This window comes from Meriones unguiculatus, chromosome 10 (genome assembly GCF_030254825.1).
Source record: "Meriones unguiculatus strain TT.TT164.6M chromosome 10, Bangor_MerUng_6.1, whole genome shotgun sequence".
Classification (NCBI taxonomy): domain Eukaryota; kingdom Metazoa; phylum Chordata; class Mammalia; order Rodentia; family Muridae; genus Meriones; species Meriones unguiculatus.
Window position 1 is genome coordinate 86,516,233 of NC_083358.1, and position 19,256 is coordinate 86,535,488.

General features: G+C 37.9%; 1 protein-coding gene across 4 annotated transcripts in view; it reads right to left on the reverse strand.

Annotated features, from left to right (window-relative positions):
- Positions 1 to 19,256, reverse strand: part of Dpyd (dihydropyrimidine dehydrogenase) — a 925,939-nt gene that overhangs the window by 183,589 nt on the left and 723,094 nt on the right. The gene's annotated exons all lie outside the window — the stretch shown is intronic.

The following is a 19,256-nucleotide window of genomic DNA, read 5'->3' on the forward strand; positions in this document are numbered from 1 at the left end:
AAGCATGTATGGAGAGGGCCTATTGCAGAGCCATGCAGGCTCTGTAGTTTCCACTTCCGTCTCTGTGAGCCCCTCTGAAAGGCCAGGCTCACAGTCAAACTGTAAAAATGTTATGTTTTAAACTGTTGGACTAGTTCCATGTGAAATAGGATGAGTCTAATAGAGACAGGATTGAAAAGTGACTTTTAGTCTTCACTACCCATGCATATATTACTTTATACTTTAGACAAGAAGATATTTATAGTCTACTCCTGCTTTGAAAAATTACCTTATTTATAAAGTCCCTATTTTCTGTGTAATAATAAATATTATCAAAACCTGTGTTAGGGAGTTTAAATGTGTGGGCTGATCAGTGTGTCTGTCCTTTGTATATTCAGAGAAACATGCTCTGTTTCTCGTCTACTATTTTAAGAGGTTTGAAACTGAGTGAATAAAATGAAAATGCTTTTTTTTCTCTCCTCCCTGTCCCTCTACACTGATGAAAAACAATGTACTCAGCCACAGATGGGAGATCTGTATCACCCTCCATCTCCAAGGCTCAGGGGACATCATGGGAGAGTAGTAGAAAGAACATAGGACTTGGAGGATGGAGACTGTTGTGCACTATGAATACCTGATATGCAGAATATTTGATATGGGGTGCAAACGGGTCGAGACACACAGGTTGAGAACTGCTGATATAGGTGAATATTTTTTTTTAAGAATTAAAAAAACAAAAACGAACTTTTAGAAAATGAAAAGAAGAAAGGCAAATTGTGTTTTTGTTGATTTTTTTTTTCATTTTCATCAATGCTATTGGATCAACATGCACTATTGGTTCTCCTACTCTTATCTTTAACCAGCTGTGACTTTAGGGATCAATTTGGCTTTGTTTGAACTTGTCCATCTCTTGATGGACAAGTGATGGAACTAGAGAGATGGAACTAGAGAGATGGAATGGAAGAATTTCTGTACTGTGGAAAACATAAGGTGTGTCCCAATTCAAACCCTGCAGAGGCTGTGAACTTAGACATGGTGGTTTCACATGCTCTGTAGAGTTCCAACAGACACCAGTGATGAGGTCAACTTAGAAAGCCAAGAGCTGGCGCTCACATGGAGTCCTTATGGCAAGCAAACGGAATGTGGAGACTCCATTTTGAACACTTTATGTTTGGCAATTATTTTTCTTTGATCATTGTGGCTATTATCCCGGTAACATCACTAAAGGTAGGTATTTTTGCCTTTATTTTTACAAATATGCAAAATGGCACTGAATGTGAATAATTATCACACGTTCAAGGTCTCTTTTTAGAAAGTGTGGATGCAATATGTACACCATTGTAGCATGTACACCAGACTCTTCCTCTACTCTGTTATTAAGCACCACATTATATTTCCTCTTCTTTTTAACTGTCCAAATGTAAATTAAGTTACCGAAGGATGAGTTAATTTTTATAGCTAATAAAGATGTATTACCCAGGTATGATAAACCAAGAATATTAACAATGAATTAATTGTTGAATAGGAATCAAATTAGAGCGAGCACGGTTCATAATTGCTATGAGAGTGACCATATGTCTCAGTTTTCCCAGGAGAGTACCTGTTTATTATACCTATGCTGATTCATAATTGTCTGATGTGATTATGAATACCATTCTCTTTCACCTGAGAAGAGTCTCAGTTGGGATGCTATATTGAAACCTAGCAGCTAAAAACAGTAATAATTATATCAAAGAACAACAGGAAAAAGGAAATAATAAAATACAAGTGAAAACTGACTTTAAACAAAAGCCACCAGTGATGAGTATCTTGGAAACTCTTTACAGTGTGGAACCCTTAGTGTGAGGGGCTCAAGGTCTTTACAGCTGTCACAAGAGGAAGCATAGCAGCTACTAGGCGCCTCCCGTGTGTTCTATTTTCCACCTGTAGGTGGCCACCACAAGCTACACTTATTAAACAACTCATTAGTAGCATTTTTCAATACTGTCATCTTCAGATAATTAGCAATTTATTTAAATAACCAATTTCTCTAGAAATAATTGCCATGAAATGCCCTGAACCTACTTTTTATAAACTATAATAAAAGTGTTAAGATAATCCCTGACATTTGCAAATGCCATTAGTTCACCTTTCCTTTTGATAGTGCTATGGCTTTATGTTTAAACAATTACCTGATAACAGAGCAGTTTAATGAAACAGTGCAGTAAGCACGTTCTCCAATATGGCCAGAGAGGACATGCAGATTTAAAAAGAAATCCAGTGTATAGACATGTTTACATAGAAGAAAGTCATAGCCTTAGGAAGAAGGATCATGGAAATAAGTACACTTTTGCCATCTCTTAGTGATTTTGGTTCACGTGGTAGAAACCTACAGCCAACATCCTTTCTTTAGAAATACAAATAAAAAATTTTCATTTTAATTCATGTTATTGTCTTTTGACAAAGAAGATTTTCTGCAGCTACAACATCTGCCATCCTGTGTTACTGGACTTAGATCTCACTCATAGTAGGAAACTCTTATTTTTTTTTTCCTATCAACCTTAAACATTTTAGGAATGTTTTCACTTTAAAATGGTCCACATTTTCAAGGTAAAGTTGAGCTGTCAAGAAAAACTGTAAGTGGCTTTTGCATTTCAGATGGCCTTTGTCTTTCACAGGGACAGTGTTCTCACTTTTCTCCAGGTGGCTTTTCAGCAGCAACCACTAATGAGAGGACAGTGTTTCTTGGTTGCAGGTGGTAAAACTTCTTGAGACTTCACAGTGGTTAAGCTGTTGGTTTTTATATAATGAAAAAAAAAAAGTAGAATCCAAAGTCCTTGGTGATATCAAGTTTAAGATTAAGCTGAAATTGAGACTGTTTAGAATCGGGTGATGAGAGAAAACTGCCCAAGTTATTTATATGCTCACGGCATCATCGGGGCCCAGAGAAGCATTATTTCCATTCTAGAGATGCAGACACTGAGGCTCACACAATTAAAAAAGATGCACATGTAAAGGAGGCAGCATTGTGTGGCCCAATAATGTGTCATAATAGTAAAACAATCCATTGACAACATCACAGTAGAATCCACTGCTAGCATCGGATACAGAGGGCTTCCTTTGTTTCCCAATAACCATTAGTTCCATCCAATCTCTCTCGTAAAGCCTGCTGGTGATGATGCCTGTAAATGTTAAATGCTTAACTGCTAAATTTAAATGGACAGACTATGAAAAATTAAAAAAAAAAAAAGACACTCAGAACCAAGAGAGGGTTACAGGACTTGGTAAAGAAGGCATTCCTCCTGCGAGCAATTACCCCGCTCCACAGAAAGTCATCTTTAAACATGTATTCAGAAATGGCCTTCTGCAGAGGACAAAAAAGATAATAATAGCAGCAAATGCTGGTGATGAGAATTACGCTTTCCCCACGGGAGAACACGGTGTGAGGAAAAGTGAACATCTTGCTGAGGACAAATGCGGGAATAACAGGAAGATCTCTGCATCCTCTAGGACTGCATCATTTCTATCTTTGGAAAGCCGTGACTTCTTTTCTCTCTGCACTCCATGCTGTTTTCCCTGAGGGGGGTTCTGTGGCCAGGGTGTCCATGGCAGCACCTGCTGCGGTGTAAATCTTTTCTTTCATTCTCAGCCATGCATTCTCTTCTCACTTGTCAGTGAATTACATGAGTAAATCTCTGTGTACTGAGATAAGACTACGTTCCTCACAGTCTGCTGAAACCTGGCTGTACAGTAGGGGGGAGTGAGGTTTGGTCTCAAAGATGGACCTAGCTCCTTGTCTCAACCTCTGAGACCCATTTGTATCTATAAGATGGATGAGTAACCTTGGCAAGAAGAGAACAGTTGTTTTCTGGATCCATTGATAATAAATCTTTTCCCTTACTATCAGTTGGATTTAAAAAAAAATACAAAAATTTATTTCCATCCATGATTATTTCACATAACTAGCAAAGTACTGGTTAGGAAAGGACAGCAATAGACGTGCTCTCAACCAAACATGCAAGGACAAAATATGAGCAATGCATGAACAGATGCCCCACTGTCTGTATGACAGACAGCAAGGACAGAGAGACAGGCAGGGAGGGTGAGCTAGTACAAGAAAACTTTTGGAAGCTGGAGGTAGGTTCTAGTTGGGTTCTGTAAAGACAGATAGCCAGGGTTGGTAAGTAGGATATACGTGACTAGCTGGAGCTGAGAAAAAAGTTTAGAACACTTGCACATTGGGTAAAAACTAATTAGAGGTCTCTGGCCTCCAGGTGGGAAAAACAACAACAAAAAATAAGAAATAAAAAAAAAATGCTGTGATGTGCTGAGATACTGCTCAGCGGGTAAGGGACCAAATTTCTTTCTCCCCCAACTAAAGAATTCACTGTTCTGTGATACTTTATTTAGTGTGTGTGTGTGTGTGGGGGTGTGTGTTTGTGGGTGTGCATGTGCGTGTGCTTGAGCATGCATGAAATTGGGTGTGCATGCCTATGAAGGCCAGAGGACAGCATCAGCTGTGTTCTTCCATTACCAACCAACATCTTTGGGGGACAGAAACTCAGCAATTTTACTAGACTTGTTGGCCAGCCAGCTTCAGGGATGGGTCCTCCTGTCTCTGACTCCCCAGTGTTATTTCTAAGCCAATGTCACTGTGCCTGCTTTGTTCATGGGTCCAAGGGATGCACCTCAGGTCCTCACATTAGTATAGCAAGCTCTTTACCAACTAAGTCTTCTCCTCAGTCTGTGACATTTTCCTTTTTACATTATTCTTTAACATATCTGGTATTAGGATAATCAGGTTTCAATCATGTTCTTAAAAAGAGAAGTAAAATCTAAGTAAAATATTTCCATTTTAATAGAAATTGATAAATGTTATTAAATGTAACTGTTATTAATAAAGATATTTCTCAGAAAAAGTAAAGAAAACATATACTACTCATATATCTACCTGTAGCCTTTGTTCAGGTTATAAGCATCTTCCCGGTATGAGAAAAATATTAGAATTTTCTCTTAGAGCAAAAATATTATAGGGATAGAATGCTTTGCTTTTTCAGAATATAAGGAGTTCATGTAATGGAAAAGAGGAACATATCCACTCATTCAACCCTTCAGCAGCTGTCATCAGTCCAACAATATTTCATTGTCACAGATGAATCTATCCTTTATCAAGTATCATAAATGCGGGAATAATCTGAAGCATAACTAAATTGGAGCACATGGTCAAGGCATAAGGAAAGGGAGAGGAATTTAATAGCCCATTACTTCAGAAGCTCCTAGTCTGACACAAAGAACTCTCATCCTGCGTGAGGCCGCTAGAATACCTGCCATCCAGCTGACACTCTTCCCTCCCTGAGCAGAGGACACCAACACAGCAATGGAACTGAGGCACAAAACAGTTGTATTTGTGTGTCTCTGAAGTTCTAAGATGCTGAGTGTTTCTGGGTCTACTGTAGGCTGAAGACCCTCTTTAGGGAAATGGTAGCTAGAAACCAGTAACTACTTAAATAAGCAGTATGTGGACAAGAACTTCAAATGCACCTATTTTAGAGCTGGTGGAAGGGAGCAGGAAAATCGATGGTGCTATGAAGAGCACAGAGTGGGTGTTTAAAAAGGAATGTCACCAATACAAATCATAAATTAAAGATATAATACAGAATCACTTATGACCATTTTATGAAATAACTCCAACAATTGACATTATTTGTGTGAATACAATGCAAACTATAACTGCTTGAAGCTGAAACAACAAAATGTAGAAAATAAAAATTTTGAAAAGGGGTCCACAACTAGTGTAGGAATTAAATTCATAACCAAAAAATAAAACATTGTCACAGAAAAGAGTGAAGACTCAGAAGATTTCATTAGTGATTTTGATTACATTCAAGGAAGAAGTAAGAGCAACCTTACATACATTTTTACAGAAGGAGGGAAACTCACTTTAGCTATCTACTGTATATCTGTCATAAAAATCTAACATAAGTTACAAAATAAAATTTAGCCCAATAACAGTAATAATCTAAAAATATTTAATTAAACAAGAAAATTACATTTAGGAATATTTAAAACATTTTTAAAAACATGGTTACAAGTTTATCTCAGGAATGTAAAGTTAACTTAATATTAGACTATCAATTTATTTAATTTTCCATATTACCAGAAGAATATGTGTCTAAAAAAGGATACAGAAAGTAAATTTAGCAAAATTCAAAATTCATCCATGATAAAGATTATCAACACAATATAACTGAATACATTTTCAATCTGACAAAGGGCATATATGAGAAATCTATAGGTAAGTCATAATAAATGGAAAAATTATCTTTTGAGTATATTTTAATATTTCCTATATATCACATACTCTATATCTGTATCCCTTTCTACACATTATCAACAAAAATATAAAAGTTAAAATTTAAAATAACATTGACAATATAAAATATAGGAATATATTTTTGAAAAGATTTTAAACATTTCTAGAACTGCAGCATTTTTGAGGGGAAAAAAATCAAAGATAGTTGTCCTAGTTTTATCTCTGTTGCTGCAATAAAATACCCAGAGTAAAAGCAACTTAAGGGAGAAAGGGTTTGTTTTAGCTCCCATTTCCACGTAACAGTCCACTGTAGGAAACTCACAACAACAGGAAATTAAAGCAGCTGGTAGCATCACACCCACAGTCAAGAACAGACAGAAATAAGTTTATACATAGTGCTTTGCTCTCCCCTTAAATAATACAAAACCCCAAACCTGATACTGTTTCTCCCCATTGTCAGGCTGAGTTTTCCCATCTCAATTAAGGAAATCAAAGCAATTCCCTAAAGGCAGACCACAGGCCAATCTGATCCAAATAGTCTCTCATGGAGACACTCTTTCCTGATGATTTGGCTTGTGTCAAATTGAACATCACAATATTTGTAGATTGTAAATCTCTATTCTGTTGAGAAGCTGAATTTCTCCAAACTGATCTATAGATTCAACATAACCACAACAAGATTCTAGTAAGTTTTCTTTGAATTAAACCAACTTGCTCTTTCTAAAAGTTCTCCACAAATAGAAAATATTTGGACTAGTCTTTGGAATAGCCAAAAATTAAAAAGAAAAAAGCCAACATAATTTAAGAATATTATTTTACTTTAGGATATCTCTAATTCTCTACAATTCACTGTAACTGTAGTAGAGACTATAAAAAATGAGCTGGACAAAGAAGAGGGTTTTTTTCTGTATTTTCTTTTTTTTTCTCTTTTAAAAATTTTATATTATTAGTTACATTTTATTAACTCTGTATCCCAGCTATAACCTGCTTCCTCATTCCCTTCCAATCCCACCCTCTCTCCCCCATCTCCTCCCTGCCCCTTTCCAAGTCCACTGCTTGGGGAGGACCTCCTCCCCTTTCATCTGACATTGTTTTATCAGGTATGTTCAGGACTGGCTGCAAAGTCCTCCTCTATGGGGTGGGGAGGTCAAAGAGCCTGCCATTGAGTTCCTGTCAGAAATAGTCCCTGTTTCCCTTACTAGGGTAACCAATTGGTTACTGAGCTACCACAGGCTACATCTGAGCAGAGGTTCTAGGTTATAGACATACATGGTTGTTGTTGGAAAGCAGAGTTCTTAAGCTGTTGAAAATTGATTTTCCACAAGACAACAAGTTAGTTCAGTATGAAGGAAAAGTGATTCTTCTAGTAAATAATATGAGACACTACCTCTCTCCAGATGTAAAACGCAACAAAAGATGAATCAAATACGTAAACATAAGACAATATTAGAAAAAAATGTGAAAATATTAAAAGAAAATAGGAAAAATTCCTTAGATGGGTGCATATACAGTCATTATTTTATATAAGATTCCCAAAGCACAAAGCCAATAGCAAAAAGAAAGAGAATCTATTTTAAGGTAAGAAGCTTTTATATAAGAGGAATAACCAAGAAAACAAAGAAATAGCCTATAAAATGGCAATTATTTTCCAAACTATTAATTTTGCAAAGTGTTAATATCCAGAATATATGGGAAGCTTGGTCACTGAAATAATCCAATTGAAATTGACAGAAAACATAAAAATCAAAATCCATATAAACCCAAATTCATAAAACTATACTTTTACAACAATGTGCTCAATTTCCTTAGACACCAGAAATTGAAAATGAGAGACACGATGACATACTGTCTCACCGCAGTTAGGATGTCTACTAACAAAGACAAAAATACAAGTGGTACTGGCAAGTGTGTATATGAAAGAAAGTTTCATGTTGACACCGTGGAACAGCACAGCCACTGTGGGGGATAATGTGGAGGTTTCTGAGAAAGCACACTTAGGACTGTTATTTGAAGTAGCTCTCTCACTTTGGGACATATAGTCTCAAAAATGTATCTAAGCATGTGACTTGGTCACATGGTTATAGTCACACTAACTGGAGCAGCTAAGATGTTGGGGCAATATTTATTTCTGTTATTGGATGAATGAGAAAAGATATGGAAGCTGTACACAATGCAATGCTATTTTGCCATTAAACAACTAGTATTCTTTTATTTGCAGAGAAAATGAAAGAAAATGGATGCTGTTATGCTAAACGAAATAAGTTGATACAGAGTGACAAATATGGTTCATTGTCTCGCATAGATGGTACCAATCTTCTGTTGACCTATGCAGATCTACCTGTAAGACCTGGAATTTAAAACCATAAAGAATGGGGCAGAGTACAGTCTAATGCTATAGCAACTTTACTTTAGTTTTAGTGTACTGTAATACATGAATGTAACAAAGAAAGCAATGATATAAGGAAAGCTGTTGGAATTCAGAAGGCCATATCCAGATTCAGGGCACAATGAGGACAGAACTCAACGTATCCTTTCTCCCGACTGGGTTCTATAGCTATGTTCTGACTTGCAACAAGAAGGAAAATGTCTAACGAACTGAATGGGGATGAGTGTTGCAGAAAGTACAAAACCACATCCAAGAACAACCCAGGGAACATAATGTACTTGAGGTAAAAGGCCCTCCGACTTTTTCCTGGAGTCTGTCCCGCAATGCCCCAAGGGCATTGTTCACCGTGCATCCTACACAAAATGACTGTGTTCTGACAGATGCTGAGAGTGAGTAGGGTAAAGGGATGGTGGGACTACAAGAACCCAGATGCAGACTGAATAACCTTCAGGGTTCCACAGCACAATGAGGTGGCTACAGTTCCCTGTGACCTATTCCCTGTGACTCTCTTGTACTCTATGAGTAGCTAAAAGAGAGTCTGCACTTGCCAATGTAAAGTGATAATGACACTAATCAATCACCCTGATGGATAGGTGAGCAGTACACACACACACACAAATGTTATTCTGAACTCAATATATGTGATTACAGCATGCTACTCAAAAGCTTAAAACAAGTTTTAGAAGACAGAAAAGTTAAATACCACAATTGGATTGTGACATTTACATACATTTATTGCTTTATCACACCATACGCCATAACGAAAATAACTCACGAAGGACACAATCTATCTCACGTCGTTTAAAAAGTTACACAGTTTTGAGATTTTAAGATAGGCTGTAGATCCAAAAATCAAATTGTAAATCCGCAAAGCTGCAGAAAAACAAAAACAAGAGGCCTTTGCAAATCTCAGCTACTAAAACTGTTAAAAATGATAATATAATTGTTAACTAATAGATCTGAAGACATCATTAAGAAAATGTATCAAGAAGTCAAAATTTAGAAAATTAGTACATATTATACTATTAACAACTTTAAAATACATAGGGAAATTCTATAAAACAGAAATTTAAAAAGTGTGACAATCAAAGGTAGTGGAAAATTTGAACAGTTTTAAAAACTAAACTTAAATACATATAAAACATAGTACTCTACATCATAAAAAAAGAAATCAAAACTTCAATTGGATAGCATCTCACCTTCCTAAAATTGCTAAATATAAAACATTCTGAACGCTCAGTGTTGATGAGAATATGAAATTCCTGTGCATTAATGGCAGGTAAGAGTATAAAAGGATAGAATCACTCAGTATAGCTGTTCAGCAGGTTTCTAAAATAAATAAATAAAAATCCATCTACCCTCCTATTCTAACAACTTTCCTACATATTTACCCAGCAGCAGTGAAAAAAGAAATTATAAAGCGTATGCACAAGAAGGTTCGAGTCAGTTTAATCCTGGAAACAACGCAGATAGACTTGAATATGAACACACCTTAGGTAACGAATACAATGAAAATGACTAGCATCAAGAGGAAATTATCTCATCTGTACAACAACATGGACACATACAAAGTAAAACTATGTTGAACAAGTTAAATCTGATACCATGTGCATGTACACACACGCACGCCCACATGCTCACATGAAAGAGAGAGGTTAGACGAATATGTAATAATATTAAGTCTCGAGCTAGAACTGGGGTTCTACCGAGATATCCATGACAATAGAGGGTAAGTGAACTATTCTCTCCTTTGCCTGTGATCACGTTACTCCAGAAGACTACAACTTTGACAGTCCATGTGGCTGAATACGGTAATATGAGTAAGCCGCTGTTGTAGCATTCTGTGCTGTGAAGAGACACGATGACCGTAGCAACTCAGCATTTAATTGTGGTTTGCTTACAGTGTCAAAAGTTTAGCCCATTGTTACCAAGGTGGGGAGCCTGGCAAGGTGCAAGCAGACATGGTGCTGGTGAAGCAGCCGAGAGTTCTACATCTGGATCCATACACAGTAGAAAAAGACAGAGCCATTGGCTCTAGTTTGGGCCTCTGAAGCCCCAAAGTCCAACCCCAGGGACACACATCCTCCATTAAAGCCACACCTCCTAATCCCTCTCAAGTAGTGCCACTCCTGGATGACCAAATATTCAAATATATGAACCCACGGGGGACATTCTTATTCAAACCAGGACATCCACATTACAGTGAAAAACACCAACATAAACACGAACTAGTGAAAGAACCCATTGTCTTGCCTATTTAGATCCATTTCTAAGGCATCTTTGGATAATCATAATATTTCAAAAGACTTCATTCTGTGATGCAGGACATAATATTTCCATTTGCAAATAGGAAATGAATCTGTGAGCTTGAATGACACAGGTGAACAGAACTAAAGATCTTCATTTGCAGCACAACAGGGAGAGACATCCACATCAACTACATGACCCTAAGGATCAAGCCTCATGATGCTCAGGCCCATTTATTGTTTTATTTTCCATGATTTTTTTCTTGGACACAATGCTGTTTGAAAAGACAGATAATCATATCTAAGCATGAATCCTCACTAATTCACATACCTGCCTTGCTGGGGACTTATCACTGGTTACTTAGGAATGAAGATACATGGAGCACAGTGCTGATAAAATCTACAAGCAGATACCATGGCTGGACTGTACACTTACATCCTAACTTCTGAATTCACAAATCATATTGCTTCTCTATGCAGAAAAGCACAGTTGCAGCCAGCCACAAAGGCCATTTGGCCCTCTCCAGAATGGTAAGCTAAATGATGTTCCATAGCCAAATTTTAAAACTGTCACCAAACGATCATCTATATTGCGAACATATAATAAGTTTCTGCTTCTAGGTTTTATACTCAAAATGATGTCAGTATATCTTTACCTCTACAAAACAAGAGGGGAAACACTCAAGGGTGTTAGTCTTATTAAGACCGTATGATCATAAGTTTATTTTCCTAACTCAATCATTAAAGACTGTTTGGCTTACAGCTCTGCCAAGTGTGTCATGTATTTGTGATGAACTGGCTTTTCTCTATATCACTTTTATGACCCATTACGCTTTCTGATGAAATTTTAGTCTCTTGTCAAAATGAGGTCATTACTCTGTTGATTGGCATCGCTGTCTAGGCAGGCTGGCGTGCATGCAACCCAGGCTGAATGGCAACTCACTGCCAAATGGCAGTTAGCTAACTTATGCCTGCATAAGTTTTTTTATCAGGCCCAGCTTGGTGGGGAAAGGATATTTCATCATAGGGAATGCACATATCTAAGCAAAATGTGGTGCATATGTTTCTCTTCACTCATGAAAGGTCTTTCACTCTTTAGTCCTGTCGTTGGTATTCCATCACTCAGATGCCTAAATTCCATAGAATAATTCCAAATAGCACTTGACCATTGAGATCTGGGCCTTGGGCATGGCAGATGTTCTGAGTATAGCTACAGCATGGTTTTCCTACCTCAAAGGGAAACATTTTTAATAAGCTTTGCCAAAATTGCTATATGTTGGGCTTTTTTCCCCATAGAACTCTCTGTAATTGGGAAGAAGCTGATCAAGTTATAGATTATCAGATTATATAGCACAGTTCTTCAAGAACTGCTTTACACTGTTCTTCAAGAACTTATTTACACTGAAGAGTACTTAGCGTAAATAAGGCCAACAAATCACAATGTGTATCTTTTCTGGAACATTCTTTTTTTTTCATTTTTCTGGATTCAAGAAAAAAAAGCAGGAGTAATGGCATAATTACAGGTTAGATGTGGCATCGCGTAGATGGGCTTGCATTATAGATTGTTTATTTATAAACTGCAGAATGTAATCAGAAGTCTTACTGTATTCATAGTCACTAAACTCTTAAGCTTTATAGGGGAGCCCTAGAAATCTGATCCTTCCAGGGAATGTACAAGTTTCCAGCCCCCTTGAAAGGAGAATATTTCTAACGCCTAGCAGCACTGGAATGTCAGAGGATGTTCGTGTTTACTCACATGGGCTACAGACTTTAGGCAAACAATATGCTAACAAGTTGTATTGTGCCACATTTATGGAGTGTCTGATGCTATAATCAATGATTACAAGCTCACACAAACAGCACGGGAGTAATTCTACATGGTGTGTTCAGAAGTAAAATAATTTACAATTTGAAATCAATAGCATATATAGACATTGGAAAATGTCACTTGGAAAAAAAAAGATGCTAGTGTTCCTATTCTTCTGAAGCACTTTTTACATCTCAGATTGCAGTTAACAGCTTAAACAAGTAAGCTGAGTGAGGTAGCCCAGAAGCATAAGACACACATGGTATATACTCAGTTATAAGTGGACACAAGTCCTATAATATAGGATAAACACACTAAAATCAATACACCTTAAGAAACTAAACAACAAGGAAGACCCAAGATGCTCAATCCTCATTCAGAAAGGCAAAAGGGAAAGACATCAGAAGAGAGAGAAAACAGGGGACAGGAGCCTACCATAGAGGACCTCTGAAAGACTCTATCCAGCAGGGTATCAAAGCAGATGTTGAGATTCATAGCCAAACTTTGGGCAGAGTGCAGGGAATCTTATGAAAGAAAGGGGAGACAGAAAGACCTGGAAGGGATGGGAACTCTGCAAGTTGAGCAACAGAACCAAAAAATCTGGGCCCAGTGGTCTTCGCTGAGACTGATCCTCCAACCAAGTTCCAAGCATGGAGATAACCTAGAACCCCTGCACAGATTTAGCCCATGGCAGCTCAGTATCCAAGTGAGAGCCCTACTAAGGAGAACAGGGGCTGTCTCTGACATGAACTCAGTGGCTGGCTCTTGGATCACCTCACCCTGAGGGGAGGAGCAACCTTGCCAGGCCACAGAGGAAGACAATACAGCGAATTCTGACGAGAATTGATAGACTAGGGTCAGATGGAAGGGGAGGAGGACCTCCCTATTAGTGGACAAGGGGATGAACATAGGAGGAGAAGAGAGAGGGTGAGATTGGGAGGAGTCAACGTAGGGGGCTGCAGCTGGGATACAAAGTGAATAAATTACAATAAATACAAAAATAAACAAACATAATAAAAACATCTCATGAAAACAAACAAAAAAATTGTGTAGAGTAAGATCTGTTAGGGAGCTGCCTCAGAGCTAGGCTTATGATCAGGATCTGTGCAAACTAAGATTGTTCTCAACTTTACTCTTCAATGCACCCTTATCTTGGCTTTTCTCTTCTGTGCACTCCTTCCTTCTAGCCCACAATGCTTTTATTTGTAACTCTCCCCCTCAGTGTTTTAATCCTTTAAAAACAAAGGCTTCAGTTAAAAAATACTTCCACTACAAAGTATTGGTTTGATACAATCTTTGAATACAATATTCCTTTTAATTAAAAATAGTAGAAACTGGGTGGAAGTTACATAAGAACGCTCTTGCTACCTTTCCAGCTTAGCTGTAAATGTAAAAACCATCGTAAAACAACAAATTTCTTTTAAAATATCACTTATGTAACAGTTGGATTTTTTTTATTGCTCAGATAAAAATATCCAGAAGTCTATATTATTTGGCAAAAACAAAGGCACAGACTTGTGACTAGTGGAAATAATTTCTTGAAATATAGCGTCATCACTATTCGTATTAGTTGTAATTGCCTACTAAAACCTTGCCACAGTCATATCTAGCCTGTACCAAATGCCCCAGTACGCATCAAGTGTTGCCTTCAAGTTTTTATTTATGCTACCTTTAATCTCACAGCACACAGAGGGCAACAATAGTTAACTTATCACTTAAACAACTCACACACATACAAAAATCTCGCATTCCACCTAAGCTATTGACTTCTGAGCCACATCGCTGACATCAACACATTTAATTTACTAGTGCAAGTGTTCCAAATAATTCTGAAAGCAAGTTATTATTCACCCCAAACATGCACATGAGCACACACACACACACACACACACACACACACACATATGCACACACACTTTTGGCATTTCTAGAAAAAATTGTCTTAGTTATGAGTGCATGGAATAGTCAATTCTAGTCTTCACTGACATTAGGAATCTGAAAGGTATTTAGTCAATTGTCCATTAGTGGAATGATGTCCAATCACCTTATGTATCACCAAATTACCTATGAACTGAAAAGAAAAGAAATTTTAATTTCAGGTTACTCCAGAAACTATGGCAACCAAGCTGTTTGGGCAATCAAAAGGTATAAAATCTAGATTAGATAGATGGATATATTTACATATTCACTTTTATGTTAAACAAAGTGGATGACACATCCTGTATAAAACCTATTATTTAAACACTTCAAGTGAAAAGTGTTAAAATAAATGGCTCATGACTTATGAAGTGTTAAAATAAACGTTTGTTTCAACACTATTCATGTCCAAAGCCATTTATCTCAACACTTTCTACTTTAGAAGACTCACCCAGACGAGAGAAAGTCTCATTTGCTAAGAGGCTGTCAAGAGGCTAAGGTGCAGAGGATGAGACCAAAGATTTTTATTTCAGCGCTTTGGGTTGGAGAGACACCACCAGTCAGGAGACAGGATGGGGTCTCACATTAACACTTAGAAAACTGTGAAGATACGGTAAACTTTTCATCAACACCACATACATTGGCTGCATTGCCAACACCGCATTTCTCTCCCCTGGCTCTGAGACTCCAGGGCACAACTGAGTATCAAGTTAAGAATGAAATGTATTGTTTTGGATAGTTTTGCAACAAGACATATGTTCCATTACATGTCTCCAGTTATTAGAGAGATACAACAGAACTAAAAGTCTTCAGGGAGAATCAAACACAGTAAGGACACTTGCTCTTACATTGCTGCCTGTTGCTCTTCTCTAAGGGCCCTGCAAATACACAATATTTAATCCGCACAGCCCCATAGCAGGTATTTTTATTTCTCTCTTCCTCAGATGGAACCATCAAGTCTAGAGTAGTTGAGTAAATCGATCAAGGGTTAGTGACACTTGGTGGCACCAGGATTTGAGCCTAACAGTTGCTGCAGAGTCTGCATCACATTTCTGGGATGGGCTGCTGGCTTGTGGCAACAGGGAGACAGACCCTCTGTCTCAAACTCCGGAAGTCTTGAGGCTTGAAAATGAATTCTTTTTTACTTCCTAGCATGGCAAACCAATTGTGTGGGAACATATCATTCATTGACGATCTCTAGATAAAATGAATGAAGGCTACTTCAAAGATGAGTGATAACTGGTGGTACTAATGTTTATTGATGACCTGATTGCAAATATTAAATTTTTCCAGTTTTGCTCATTTTATGACCATTTTTACCTACCAAACATTGAGCAACTATAGTTGAAATGAGACTACCTAGTAGTGATTAAATTATTTTCACCTAGATTGCCTCCACGAGCGTCCCCCAATGTAGTGAAATGTTTCCACTTAAAAAAAAAAACAAAACAAAAAACCTGTAATAGCAGACCTCATGTTCAAAAGTAACTTTTTATAGTTATCAAAGATACCCTAGCTTCTCTTGTTCCTCTAGATTTATATTAATGGTATATTTGTTACACTGTATCCTCTGATCAAAATAGTTCTGTCATTTCCTTCTCATTCCCTACCCTATGAATCTCCTTTATTATCTCTTAATGAAGATAGCAGGAGCTGTAATGATGGAAACATCAGTTAAGCATGGACCAAAGTTTTCAATCTATATGGGACTGTGAGAAGAGCTGAGAATGAGATCACCCAGTAGGTTTGAATATGAGGTTGATGCATAAGTTCAAAATCATAGAAACAAAACAAGAACTATAAAGAATGATCAGATGTAGCCCATAGACTCAGTAACCAGGTGGGTTCCCTAGTAAGGGGAGCAGGAGCTTTCTCTGGCATGAACTCAGTGGCAGGCTCTCTGATCACCTCCCCCTGGGAGCATGCAGCCTTGCCTGGCCACAGAGGAAGACAATGCAACCAGTCCTGATGAGACCTGATAAATTAGGGTCAAATAGAAGAAGAGAAGGACTGTCCCTATCAGTGGACTAGGGGAGGCACATAACCAGGAGAAAAGGGAGGGAGGGAAATGGGATGAGACAAGGGAGGCGGCCACAGCCAGGATACAAATCGAATAAATTGTAATAAATGATAACAATAAAAAAAGAAAAAAAAAAGAGAATGGTGACTGAAGACTACACAAAGATTTGGGAAAAATTGAAATACAAACTCTATTCTTTTAACACTATTACCTTCTGCTCAACTTAAAACTCAGTGGGTTTTATGCTCATATTTTTATTCACATCCTTCCTTCACAGCCGTGCAAATTAGACCAGCTACTGAAAGATAATGTGGAAAATAGCTGATATCGATAGATATGAGCACATCTTACATACATATGAAGTTATCTTTCACTGCTGTCATTCTTGGCAGATAAAAAAAAACTGACATCAATATTGAAGGGCCTCATGGGGGGCAGAACATTCATACTCTTTCCCTTTCTGTGATTACTTGTAGAAACATAGGGTGCCATCACCTCACCAAAAGTACTTACAGCACACACTGGTCCTGTCAAGCTGGCAGCACACAACAACCATGCTTTATTCTCAAACAGCAGACAGTTTCAAGAATGGAGGTTGCTTGGAGAACAGTAATAACAAAAACAGGTAACAAGCACCGTGGGACTCAAAATGCTGTGTGACAGATGAGAAGAGATCTTGCCATGAAGTAACACTCTGATACACCAACAGTTTGGTGGCTAGACTCACTAGCTTCTAATTATCTAGGTTTGAAGATTTCTGCAACTTGGTAGGACAGACACTTGTATGGCAGTGTTCATTGCTGACATAAGAAAAAAGTTATAGGAAAATATATAAGAAAAATACCAAATATGTATTCTGGCTAGGTGTGGCAACACCCATCACTTAATGGAACAGTATTTGCACTAGAACCATTAAAAAGTATGAGTTGAGAACATTTAAATTTATTGCAAATGCATAGAAGTAAGAACATTTTATGTCTTACATTTAACATAAAATGTTTAATAAGTTGTGGAACTGTTTAAAGATATTTTATCAGATATGTGGTACCAAAATGTTGATTTGAATTTTCCAGAGCAAAGCTTCAATTTCTTTGAAAAGAGAGAAAAAATAGTTCTCTTACATAAACGCAACTGCCTATTGCTATAGAGAAGATCTGTATATTGAACATACTATTTTTTAATTTTATATTAATCACAGCTTATTCACTTTGTATCCCAGCTGCAGCCCCCTCCCTCATTCCCTCCCAATCCCACACTTCCTCCGTCATCTCCTCCCATGTCCCTTTCCAAGTCCACTGATGGGGGAAGCCCTCCTCCCCTTCCATCTGACCCTAGCCTATCGGGTCTCATCAGGACTGGCTGCATTGTCTTCCTCTGCGGCCTGGTAAGGCTCCTCCCCTCAGAGGGAGGTGATCGAAGAACCAGCTACTGAGTTCATGTCAGAAACAGTTTCTGTTCTCCTTACTAGGATACCTACTTGGAAGCTTAGCTGCCATGGGCTACATCTGTGCAGCAGCTCTAGGTTCCATGCATGGCCCTTAGTTGGAGTATCAGTCTCAGAAAAGACCCCTGTGCCCAGATATTTTGGATCTGTTGCTCTCCTTATGGAGCTCCTGTCCCCTCCTTATTATGACATATCTAAATATCATGTGAGCATGGGCACAGCTTATGAATTCCAGAAAGAGGTCACTTCCTGGAAGTACTTGAATGGGTGACCATCAAAGGCACAAAGTTCGTTAGGTGGGCCACAGGCATTTAGGACAAGTATTTTGAAAGAAAGATGGAAGTGACAACAGAGAAGCAACACTGTTTTTTTATGGATCAAGGAGGTAAGCCTTTGCTTTGAGCAGAGTTTGTATAATGGTCACAGATCAGGATGTCAGGGCATAGTTGCTAGGTGATGGTTAAGTTAGATTAACCCTTGAAGAACTAAAAAGTTTGACCAAGAAGCCACTGGTGAAATGCTTGGCTTTCTTTCTCTGCTAATGTAGATTCTGGGAGGGATTCAGTAGGAAGGAGACGAGAAGAGGATGAGAGTGAGCGCATGCTTAGATGTGCTGGGCACTGTGACATGGAGTTTCAGCTTTATAATATGTTGTCATCATGATTATACTTTCTGTCTACATTTATATGTTGGAAATCACGCCCCTTAAAGATTATTTTAGAAATGACTTTGCACACATATTATGCAATAAAGTCCCAAACAACAGTTTCTGGTGGACATGGAGAAGTGACAACCTTCTTTGGAAAATGGATGAAAAGAAGAATATGTATGTAGTCATTTTGTTTCTCTCTCCTATCTTGCTGAGAAATAAAAGTAGAAGAGAAATTGTGCCAGAGAGCTATTTTATTTAAAGACAATAATCTGAGAGAGGCACTAGAGAGATGGCTCAGAGGTTATGAGCACTGGCTGCTCTTCCAGAGGTCTTGAGCTCAATTCCCAGCACCCACATGGTGGCTCACAACCATCTATAATGAGATCTGGTGCCCTCTTCTGGCATGCAAGTTTACATGCAGACAGAACATTGTAATAAATGAATCTTAAAAATCAAAAATAATCTGAGAGAGTAGCTCCAAAAACATTTCTGCTAACAGCAAAAGGTATGGGT